At 36.1% G+C, this 11,301-nt stretch overlaps 1 protein-coding gene across 1 annotated transcript in view; it reads right to left on the reverse strand.

Moving 5' to 3' along the window:
• ndst4 (N-deacetylase/N-sulfotransferase (heparan glucosaminyl) 4) overlaps window positions 1-10,006 on the reverse strand; it is a 138,439-nt gene extending 128,433 nt beyond the window's left edge. Inside the window, exon 1 of the mRNA XM_031903014.1 lies at window positions 9,167-10,006. The gene's annotated coding sequence lies outside the window, so the exon portion shown is untranslated. The remainder of the gene's footprint in view (window positions 1-9,166) is intronic.
• Between the last annotated feature and the right edge of the window lie 1,295 nt (window positions 10,007-11,301).

The raw sequence follows: 11,301 nt of genomic DNA on the forward strand, positions 1-11,301 counted from the left end.
TGAATATAACATATATTTAGATGAGGAGTTGGGGGGTGGGGATCAATGGGGGCGGCCTAGGGCACCCAGAATATAAATCCAGCGCTGTGTCTAGGCATGTAACCCACCTTTTTATTATTTAGAATCCTTGGCGTTTCAAAAAAAAAAACAACTTCGTGTTGTAAAAGTTAAAAATAAAGTCTTCTCTTTCTCATTACATGAATGAATGATTCCTTTTTTTGTGTGAACTCTGTCTTCCATTGCTTATGCCAGCAGAAAATGTTTCTATAAATTACTCATGTAGGGTGTATTGGGATTATATGGTCATCAAAGTTCTAATTAAATCTACTGTACTGAAAAATATATTTGAACATGAGTACACCTTGCTCTGAAAGTACAGCACTGAGGTCTATTGCAATACAAAAATGTGCAATACAAATATAATGTAAAAATACAAAGATTTGTAAAATGAAAAAACACTAAATGATGTATTTTAATATACTGAGCCTTCTTTCACAGGTACAGCAATGCTTCTACAAAAGGTCCTGAAAAGAAAATATTGGATACTTAAATGTTCCAATCCCCTGAGATGAATTTATTAAATTATGATTCTTCTAACTATCATTATGTTTGTCATCCCTTAAGAATATTTCTATCAGACAGTCCTGTCAGACCGTATTCATAATGTCATCTGTCATTTCGACAGGTTTATGACCGAAGTTCAGGGCAGTGTGCATGTCCTTAATTTGCCAATTTAATCAAATACTTAATAATGCTTTCCTTGCGGTTAGCAGATACATGGTGCTGTCACATTCTTAAGAACCTCCCATGTGTATACATAAGAAATTTGAGAAGTTTCCTTAAGCTGTGCAATGAATTGCTTCCTATTTGTCACAGCTCAGAGATATTTTTATTAATATCTTAATGAATTATGATGCCCCGCTACTTTAATTGTCTACTCACGGCACTAATACAAATAAGAAGCATGGATGTTCATAGCATAAATATAAGAAGCGCCCTTATGTATTTGGCATGAATTTGCCTTGCATACTTGGAATAAAAACATCTATACACTTGCCAAAGTTCTTGATAAAGGTCCATAACTATGTCCGTGGATCTGACAAACTGCAGTATCAACATCGATGGAAAGAACATAGACATTTATTAGGTAAATCAAAGGGTAAAATATCACAAAAAATTACATACCACAGAAAATGGTGATATTTTTAAAGAGTGAAACAGAGCTTGCCAAAGTATCCAAGAGGGAACTTCTGCAGCTCTCTATGCATGTACTTTCTCCCATTGATAAATATACTCCTAAAAATCCCACACAAATAAACTGTGAACTCTATTTCACCCTTTGACAAATATACCACATAAAGTAGACACCCAATGATTTGTATTTGCAATAACCAATACCTGCTTAAAGTCAACAGTCACCTTGTCAAGTAAAGATATGCCAAACCCTAGGGGAAGAACTGGATTCCAGGCATGCTCTCCTGCCTATAACAGCCCCATTTGACTTTGGGCCTTCCGTTACTTGGGTGCCACCAGGTCTAAACACACAAGAACCCAGAAACTCCCACAGGGGCAAACAAGGGAGTCAAACATAAACTCAGAGACTGAACCAACAAAAACAGGTAGGTCTGGTCAGAACCAAATAAACCACCAAATAATCATGAGGAAAAGTGGTGAGCAGTACAGGCCAATATAAAAAAACAGAAAATCAATAAGAGGAAAAAAAACTCAATAAAACAAAGCACTGATGCAGGACTCCAACTGCATGCTCATATAAAGCCGAGGTATTGCAGTCTGTATTGTAAACTGAAGGTCTCTGAGTCTAATACAGGCAGGATGTTACTGCTGTAAAGGACATCTTCAAAATGCATTGATTATCACAGTTGTCCACTAACTTACTATGACTACATTAGAATTGTTTATCCATTTATTTCCACCCTTAAATCTTCCTTACCTTATTTTTATTTATTAGCATTTCATAGCACTCAATAAATCCCTCACACTCATATCCTGGCTAAGTCCTATGATTAAGCTTGTCAGTGAAAAACATCTGCATAGCACTGTAATCTACTGAAGTGATCCTCCTTAAAAGCTTAATAATCAAATGTCCATTTATGTAGGTTTGAATCTATGCTGTCCATGGTCTTTAAATGTTAGCCCCCCCCCCCAACCCATAATTCAGTACTATGGCATGAATGAAACGAAAAGCTCCCTAGCCTTTATACAAAAGCAGATGTTGAAGATATATTATAAATTAAATAAAAATGTCACCATATCTCCAAAGCAAAGGGACCCAAGACTATCCTTCTGCATTTTCCCTCTATAACTCTTTCCTTATACATGTGGGAAAAACAGGACTCCTCATGAAACCAACTTTGCCAAGGCTAACAACAACCTGTAAATTTAGTTTACTTTTAAACCTGACTCGTATGGTTCTGCTTATCATGCCTGGCTGAAAAATACAAATCATTACTCTTCTTAGTTAGGTTATTAACTTATGTATGAACACTGCATGTATGAAATTATGACAAAAATGGATATTACAGAATTATTTTGTTTAATCTTTAGATTATTTCTTAAATGATGAATCATATCATGGTACCACGAGGCTCATATTCATGACTGCAATCATCAATTTCAAGTTCATCAATAAGAACATTGCAGATTTTCAGCATTTTGTTCATATTTATCCCAACAAAGTCTGCTGTAGGGTGCTGTGATCTGTACAGTACCTCTAAACCATTGCTCTGTTTGATTATCTTATTATAATAGTCCAGCCTAAACTTAACATGAGGATCCTCTGACACTGCCATTTTTAAGAGGGACATTTTTAAACTTGTTCCTTTTTTTAAAAGAGGTAATTACCATAGTCATAGTCATCTATTTGCAGTATAATGCAGTGGCCAGATTCTCATTAAGTTAAATAATCAGTCCTGGCTGGCAGATACTGGGAAATGTATGTCCTTTACAATTTATGATTTATACAGTAAAAAGAGCACGTAATATAATGATAAAAAAAAAAAATGGAATTAACCTTAAAATTTCATGAACTGCCTTACCTGTGGTCCTGTACCTTATTGTAGGTGCAAACTCCTCAGCAAATTATTTTAATCGTAATGAACTTTAAGCATCTTTGGGCAGGGTATCAGTTATTGTGTTTTTGTATGTAATCTGTATGTTTAATGTATGCCCCTATTTATTGTACAGCGCCGTGGAATCTGTAGCTGGAGCTTTGTAAATATGTGTTAATAATAATAATACTAATAATAATAATGAATTAAAAGTTGTAGTGACCTATATAAATATATATAATTTACACACACATTTTCCTGTAATACTGCAAAAGTAAGAAGTGTTTGAGTGACATTGCTATAGTTTGAGCTAGGCCATGGGTGTGCACAAAGAACAGTGATGCACTTCACAATGAACTCTTGAGCTGCCCCCTGTTTCTATAAATCAATGGCGTAACAATAGAGGAATTAGGCCTTGCAGTGGTGGTTGGGCTGGAAGACAGAGGGCTTCCTCTTAGGTAGGAGAGCAGGTGTGGAATGGGAATGGGCAGTGGGATAAGAAACAACCAGGCATTCCTGTCCGTCTCAAGTCATATGTTGTAAGTAGCTATTGCTTTGTGTTGTCCTGATCTGAGAAACAAAATAAAAGCAATTCCAATAAGCTCTCATAGCTCTGTAAAAGTCCATGAAAGTGACAGTTTTAAAACTGATGGGAACGTAAGTCAGTAACAATTGTACCGAGCCTGAATATGTTTTTGATGGTTTATTAAAATCATAATCTTAGATTCACAGACCTCTGAATGATTTTTAATAAAGCACTTTCATTTTTTAATACGGTAAATATTGTCACTGATAGGATTTTACGCTGTCTCTAATAACAGGTATATCAATAAATTACTTTAGAGACAATGAGGAAGCTTTATGAAATATGAACTGGGAAACTTTTCTGACAGCCAAGAAAGTTTTTTTTTTTTTAATGAACTGACATGTTTCTCAAAGCTGATAAAGGTTTCAGTTTGTCAAAATGTGTGAGGCTGTTTTGTGGAGTCAAACTCCATTTTGCCCTGCGGCATGGTACTGCTCATTGCTGCTCAGCAACAACTAGCATCTGTCTAAATCCTAGCTCCCTGATGCAAATTGCATGCGGGGAGAAAGTATCTGTACAGTTGGTATTGGTATAATATGTAAATAAAAATGAACATTTGTTAAAGCGAAAGCAACCGATAATTGCGTAACTGCTCAGCAAAAGTTACAAAGTTGATATATCACCCCTTAAATATAAATACTTTTGCTACAGGCTGTGGATACTAGGTCCCTAAGTAATTCTGTAAAGTAATTTATAATAGTATTTTAAGACATTGTGTTTTTATTAAACCCCCTGTAGAGAGTGTTCATACAGGTTTTATAGTTGAAAGATTGTTACTTCTATTCTTTACGAACCTACATGAGGGGCAAAAAATAAAGATACATATTTAGTCAAATTAATTTAGTGTTCATCTACAGTATCTATCATCTATATATCTATCTATGTATCTTTCTGTTAGACTTGTAATTGTATATTACTACATATTGTATTTCGATATGGAAATTGTCTGATTAATTTTCATTTTACTAAGTAATGTCATATAGTGATTTGAATTCGCTGCGAAATTCTGCATTTGCAAAAATTTGGTGCAAATTTTTTTTTGAAACGGGATAGATTAGTTCATCACTAATTATTATGCTTTTATTTATATAGTGCCAACATGTTGGTGCTTTACCAGACACTGATATAAGTAGAGACTACAGTTTCATCTCCTTAGGAAGCAAAGCACCCTGAGAAAACAAGGTAGAAAATATACACTTTAGCCCTTGCCAGAATTGAGCCCCATGTTGCTGTTTTGCCAAGCAGCTTACCACTCTACCACCATGCATGCCAAACCTCTACATAGCATTTTATATTAAGGTGATTGTTTAGGCATGTGGATAGATGGTTGCAGTGCTTGGCCTACCATATAGTGTATATTGTGGGGCGGCGGGATGGTTTTAGCTTTAGAACTCATATTTTAAATTAGTTTGCAGTAATTGTACTTATACTAGTCTCAAATGTTCTGTACATTGAATTAAATCTGTAATGCTAATTGTGTGCTAACGTTGACTATAACAATAATGTGTAATACAAACAGATATTAGATTTGTTGATTTTAATGTATATCTTATGGTAACACTATGGGTGAAAATATGAAAACAAATACGTATACAAGTATTTAGATAATTTACTGTAGTACACTTTCTACCCCCATTTGTCTCTTGCATGCTGAAGAAGCTGTCTGTCTATGATTTGTTCTGCATTTCTGGAAAATTTGATCAATAATACACAAAGTGTTTTCCTGAACAAGGTCAAATTTACCTTAACCACTTCAGCTCTGACTGAAATGATTTTACCACTCCTAAAGAAACCGAATTATATTTCCCCTAATGCAATTACTGATGAACTGTCTGCTAGTAAGTCACAGTTTCTAATTAGAAATGTATTAAAAGTGTGACATTTACAGATCACATGATTTTTTTTAATTGTAATAAACTGCAACTAGGCAAGGTAGCAACATGGTGAATAAGGTTGTCACCATTTCTGGAAAAAATACCAGCCCTCCTATATATGTGTGTAGTGGTTCAGCATAAAAACATTAGCAATAAGTCCTATTTTTACTACCTGAACTGATAAATGACTAGCCACGTTTCATCCCAATAAGTGCATGACAATATCAAACTTTTTTTCTTTTGGGCAAACCATAAAGAAAAATTCACATTTCTATAACATTTATACAGGTTAGTACACTCTTCATATGCATGTGGCATATATGGTGTATATTATAATGATGCGACTTGTGTTATGTGTGTGATTTGTGTTATACAAAGGCAATATAAAATCTACATTTTGTCTATCTATCTGTATATCTATCTATCTATGTATCCCATAACCAAGTAGGATGTATAATCTGAGTTTTTTCAGCAGCTGAGGTGGGTGACATTGAGGTAAGTGTGGCACTAGTAAGTGTATGGTGTAGCTGCCTATAGAGGGTGCTATGTCAAAGCAGAAGAAAAGGAGGTCCAACATGATGGTTTATGAAAAGCAAAGACCCTACAGAGTTTAAATAAATTAAATGAGTGGTAGTAAACTTTCATAACAAAGTATACAGAGAGAGACAATGGTATTCTTAATGCCAATTGTCTATAACAAGGGTTTCAGAAAATGAATACATAAAAAGCCAACTAATGGAATCCAGCAAGTTTGAATCTGTCAGCTAGTAACTAAAAACACACCTGCCCTGTTTCTTATACATGGATATCACAGAATGAGAAGTGCATGTTGAACCCAAACATAAGGATACACTAACAATTATAAGGATATGCTAAAAGGTGTATATGTAATATAGCTATATTTTAATGTGCCACCTAAATTGAAGAGATAGATGTAAAGTGGCACAAATCTCCATATTTGTTACCTACAATGCACCACTTTCGCAGCATTCCTGTGTAACTGTGCCACTATCTGGCACAACCTACAGCATATTACTAGTATACATACCTTAAAGGATAGTTCAGTGTGAAAATGAATATGGGTGATATAGATAGACTGCGCAAAATAAAAAATGTTTTCAATATAGTTAGCTAGGCAACAATGTAATCTATAAAGGCTGGAGTGATCGGATGTCTAACATAATGGCCATAACACTACTTCCTCTTTTTCAGCTCTCTGAGCTGTTAGCAGTCAGTAACCAATCAGTGACTTTGGGGGGGGGGGGGGGGCATATGGGACATAACGGTTCATTCAGTTAGTTTGCATTTGAATCTGACCTGCATGCTCACAAACTAACTGAACAGTTATGACCCATGTGGCCCCCAGGAAGTAGTGTTCTGGATATTTTGTTAGATATCTGCCCCTCCAGTCCTTATAGATTAAATTTTTGCCTAATTAACTATATTACAAATATTTTTGTATTTTGCGCAGTCTATCCATTTTACCCTGTTTAATTTTTACAATGAATTGTTCCTTTAATGTGTGAGGCATGGGCATCAACTTGGCGCCCCTGGCTTATGTGCTATCCATTAGGCTCAAGGATGAGAGCATGCAAACACAATTTACAACAGGAGCCTCATTCTTAACACCTGATTAAAGCAGGTATTAATTATATGTCTTCTTTACACTAGAGTATGCAGCATGCTACGTCTTTCATCTGATATGCTAAGTGCGACTGACACAGACACAGGTTGCTAATTTGGGGGAATAATATGGCCCATTAGTGTTCTTAACTCTTTCACCTAACTTTAATAAATAAGCCCTAATGCTTCTTCTACACATTTATAAAATTATATGATGGTGTTAAGCTGAGTTCACACTTGTAGTCCAACCCTCACTTAGAAAGGAGAATGGGAGTTACTTTCTATGGTTTCTGCCTACACATTACAAAACAGTTTGGGTTATCTGGTGGCTTGTGGAGATCATGGAACTTTGCATAATCAATTTCAGTTATTTTCTAGGCACTAACCCATATGAAGCAATTACCCATTGATGTAAAGAGGTAACCCATAGTTCACACATGATCCAGAATTTGAACTGCGCTTACCTCTGCTCTTTGCAAAATGAAAAATGACATCCTACACAGATACTGGATAGATAGATAGATAGATAGATAGACAGACAGGCAGACAGACAGATTGATATTATAGATGATAGAAAAAATAGATATATACAACTAGATGATACATAGATGATAGATAGAGTGTTACAGTAATTTACTGAATTTTAAAGTGTCTTTCTTTTTCTCTTTAATTCTCTTTAATACAGGAGTAGTTGTACAGGTAAGGGATCTGTTATATAGAATGCTTGGGACCTGGGGATATAAAGAACAAGATTGTTTTGGCTCCAATAAAGATCAATTATATCTCAGAGAAAAAGGAAATCATTTTAAAAATGTGAATTATTTGATTAAAATGGAGTTTATGGGAGATGGCCTTCCCATAATTTGGAACTTTCTGGATAAAGGGTTTCCAGATAGTGGGTCCCATACCTGCATTATACAGACACTTTGCAATCTTTTGAACACAAACACATTGATTTACATTTAACGTGTCAGAATATCTATGACTATCTCTGTAATAATCATATGCCTTAGACATTGCTGTTGACAACAAAAGCAAAAAATGTAAAATACAATGTTAGAATACACTGGTAGGCCTTGTTTATCATGGTGTACAGCACACAAGATCATTTTGATTTAAATATAGTCCAGTAAAGTATACAATATTGGACACTCTCTGGTAGCACTTTAACAACTAACTTACATTAAGAAACATTCCGCTGGAATATTTCACATTCAATTGAATATTGAAACTTTGCAAATTGAAAAGCTAATTTGATAAATATCTCACTTGACTAAACTTTTGGGTTTTAGTATCGGTGTTGTTCGTAGCATCTCTTATGAATTGATATATTGACTAATTTCGAACGTGAAACTGTAACAGCGCAGCATGTAAATATAAACTGCGAATCAATATTGTAAAGAGCAATTGCCAAATAGCAATATAAAAGAAAAATTGCTAAGCAAACAATCTGTCTTTATCACAGGACCATCTCTAATGAAAAAAAAACTGGATCAATAAATGAATGAAATAACCGATGCACAGATCTGCTGGATAAGGATTCCTGCGAGCAATTGCTACAAAATGGTTTGTAATTATTCTTCATTAAGTTCCTTGAAATTAGCAGGAAGGAGCTAGTAGGTATCCAAAGGGGAAAACCACTGGCCAACCATCGGCAAAACACATTTGCAGTTTTCTGTTACATTGCTATCAATATCCAAACGTGCAGAATTCAGTTATGATAGTGAGACAGAGCTCAAATGATGGGATGAGCAGAGTCAAACAAAAGGGGGAGTTTGCTCTGCTTTCCAAAGAATTATTGCTCATTGTTCCCATATGTTGTGTTTCGTTTGCTATAATTACTGAATCTATTGCATCACTATTATACAATACATGCTTCCAACCATTCATGAGAGTTGGCTACTCTCACAAATCAAAAAGACCTGACGACAGAGGACTAAAGCATGCACGTTTGCTGTAAACCTATAAGACAAGACTTCATTTTTCATTTGGATACTTTTTAAAGTGTGTCCTACCTGGATGGCTCTGCTTGACTTGATGCTGGGTAGATTCTCCGAAGCAGAGCTCAGTCGTCCTGGGTTTAGGAGAATTAGTGCTACCTGTCAGTTCTCAGCTTCAGCAGGCAAAGAGGCAAAGCTGCCGAACTCTCTCACAGCCAAGCCCTTTCTGTTACGTTCTCTCACACACACTCTCAGCCAGAATTCCTTAAACATTCAGCCAGCTGGAATGATTCACACATCTCTTTAGTGCAACGTTATAATGCACTTTCTATCGTGGACACCAGAATGACACCAGGGAGCACTGAGAGACCGGTATAAATGCAGTGAGAACTATTTAATCTCACCAGCACCAGCTGCTTTCTGCTTCTTCCCTCGCTTGGCTTTGTGTAAAGCTAAAGTCATTTCTCCCCACTGCTGCTGCTGCCTGTGTCTTTGCCTTTCTCTCTTATGGGCAGAAGTAGAGCGGCATCTAGCAGTATTATGATTGGCAGCGGCAGCCAATTCCTTCAGCTGATCAACATCAGGGCTCTCAAGGACCAAGAGCTGCTGTGATGTCATCGAGATTGTGGGATGCAACTCATGGATCCTTTCCAATAGAAGCTAATTCAGAGATCAGCTGCATTCCTCTCAATCCACAATGATTTATTAGCGACTCCTGAAGGATTTGCAAAATCTGTCACTGTACAGTTGGGGCACTTCTTTCTCATGCACCAGCTGTGCTCTAGCCAGGCAGCAGTGTATCCCACACGCAGCTCCTGACACCTCCAATCAATGGTGCTATAAAATGCCTGATGGAAAATCTGACAAGTTTCAGTAGTTCATCTCTTTAGGTGATCATGGCAGTCAAATCAAACTATGTGCATTTGCTGAAGTGAGATGCAGCAATAAGAAGGTCACAGGTTTTACATTCACTCGCAATCTGTTGTACTAATCAGCAAGGAGGGGGCGGGGGGAGAACTTGCACGCTGCTAGTCTGATTTAATATACAGAACTATCAAATCAGTTTATTGCCTTGGATTTCGAAATGCATTTCAGCCTCTAAGGCATTTAATGGGTACATTGCAAAATGATTTTATTATTAATAAAAATTAGGATACTACACATTTCTGTTATAAATGGCTGGAGGCTGATTTAATAAAATGGCTTTAAATAAATCCTGGGGAGGTCACTTAATGTAGATTACAGACACAGAACTGAGAACACTTATTATAAATTCATATAAGAGTGTCAGTCAAATGCTTCGCCTTGGAGTTAAATAGCAGTATTAGCCTTATGCTGTAGAAAAGGTTATGATCAAAACTCTCAACAATGTGTCATTAAATGAAAATGCAAATATATTTATTGAACAGTGCCATCTCATTTACCATAACAGTAAATCACTTCATGCTGCTTGATTGTACAGAGCCACTGTACTGCTGCTATTGTTTACTTGTAGCTAAGCTACTATATTTTTCTTACAAATGAATGGCTGTAGCTGGTACTGTGATGTGCTTTTAATCACTTCTACATTTTAAAATATGTTACATGCAAATTTCAAATATGCTCTTTTTACAAGTAGCTCTTCTTTTTTTTTAACTTGAGTGGGAAAGTATGAGGGTGCAGCTTACTGTGAGTATATTCCTTTTCTGCATTCACGCAGTTAAATTTATGATGGGACTGTCATATAGGAGCTGGAGTGTTCCATTTCTAATCAAATTAAAACTAAAACATCTTTTATAGAATATATTGCAAAAGGTAGCATATTGGCAGAATTGAATAATGAATGCATCACGTTAGAAAAGCAGTATGGTAGTAAAAGCCTCTCAAATGAATGCACTTTTGCAATGTGAATATGTCATGTGTTGTTTCTCCAATAAAGCTGTATGGTAAGATAAAATTAATGGGTATTTGTAAGTATAAATAGTGTATACTGCCCCTTAGACATGATCCTTCTGTTCGGCCCACAGGCTGATTTGTTGGATAGCATGGAGGATCAGCTTTTGTGCACCACCTTTTGTGCACCACCTTTAGACATTTGGAACAGCCATAGTTTTTTTAAGAGAAAGGAGGTTTCAGCTATCTTGTTGTTGTGGAAAACAAAAAATAACTAGGACCCCCACTATGTTTTACATTGCTAGTGGCTTAACTAGGGGACTATGCCCCCCCCCCCC

This window comes from Xenopus tropicalis, chromosome 1 (assembly GCF_000004195.4).
Source record: "Xenopus tropicalis strain Nigerian chromosome 1, UCB_Xtro_10.0, whole genome shotgun sequence".
Classification (NCBI taxonomy): Eukaryota; Metazoa; Chordata; class Amphibia; order Anura; family Pipidae; genus Xenopus; species Xenopus tropicalis.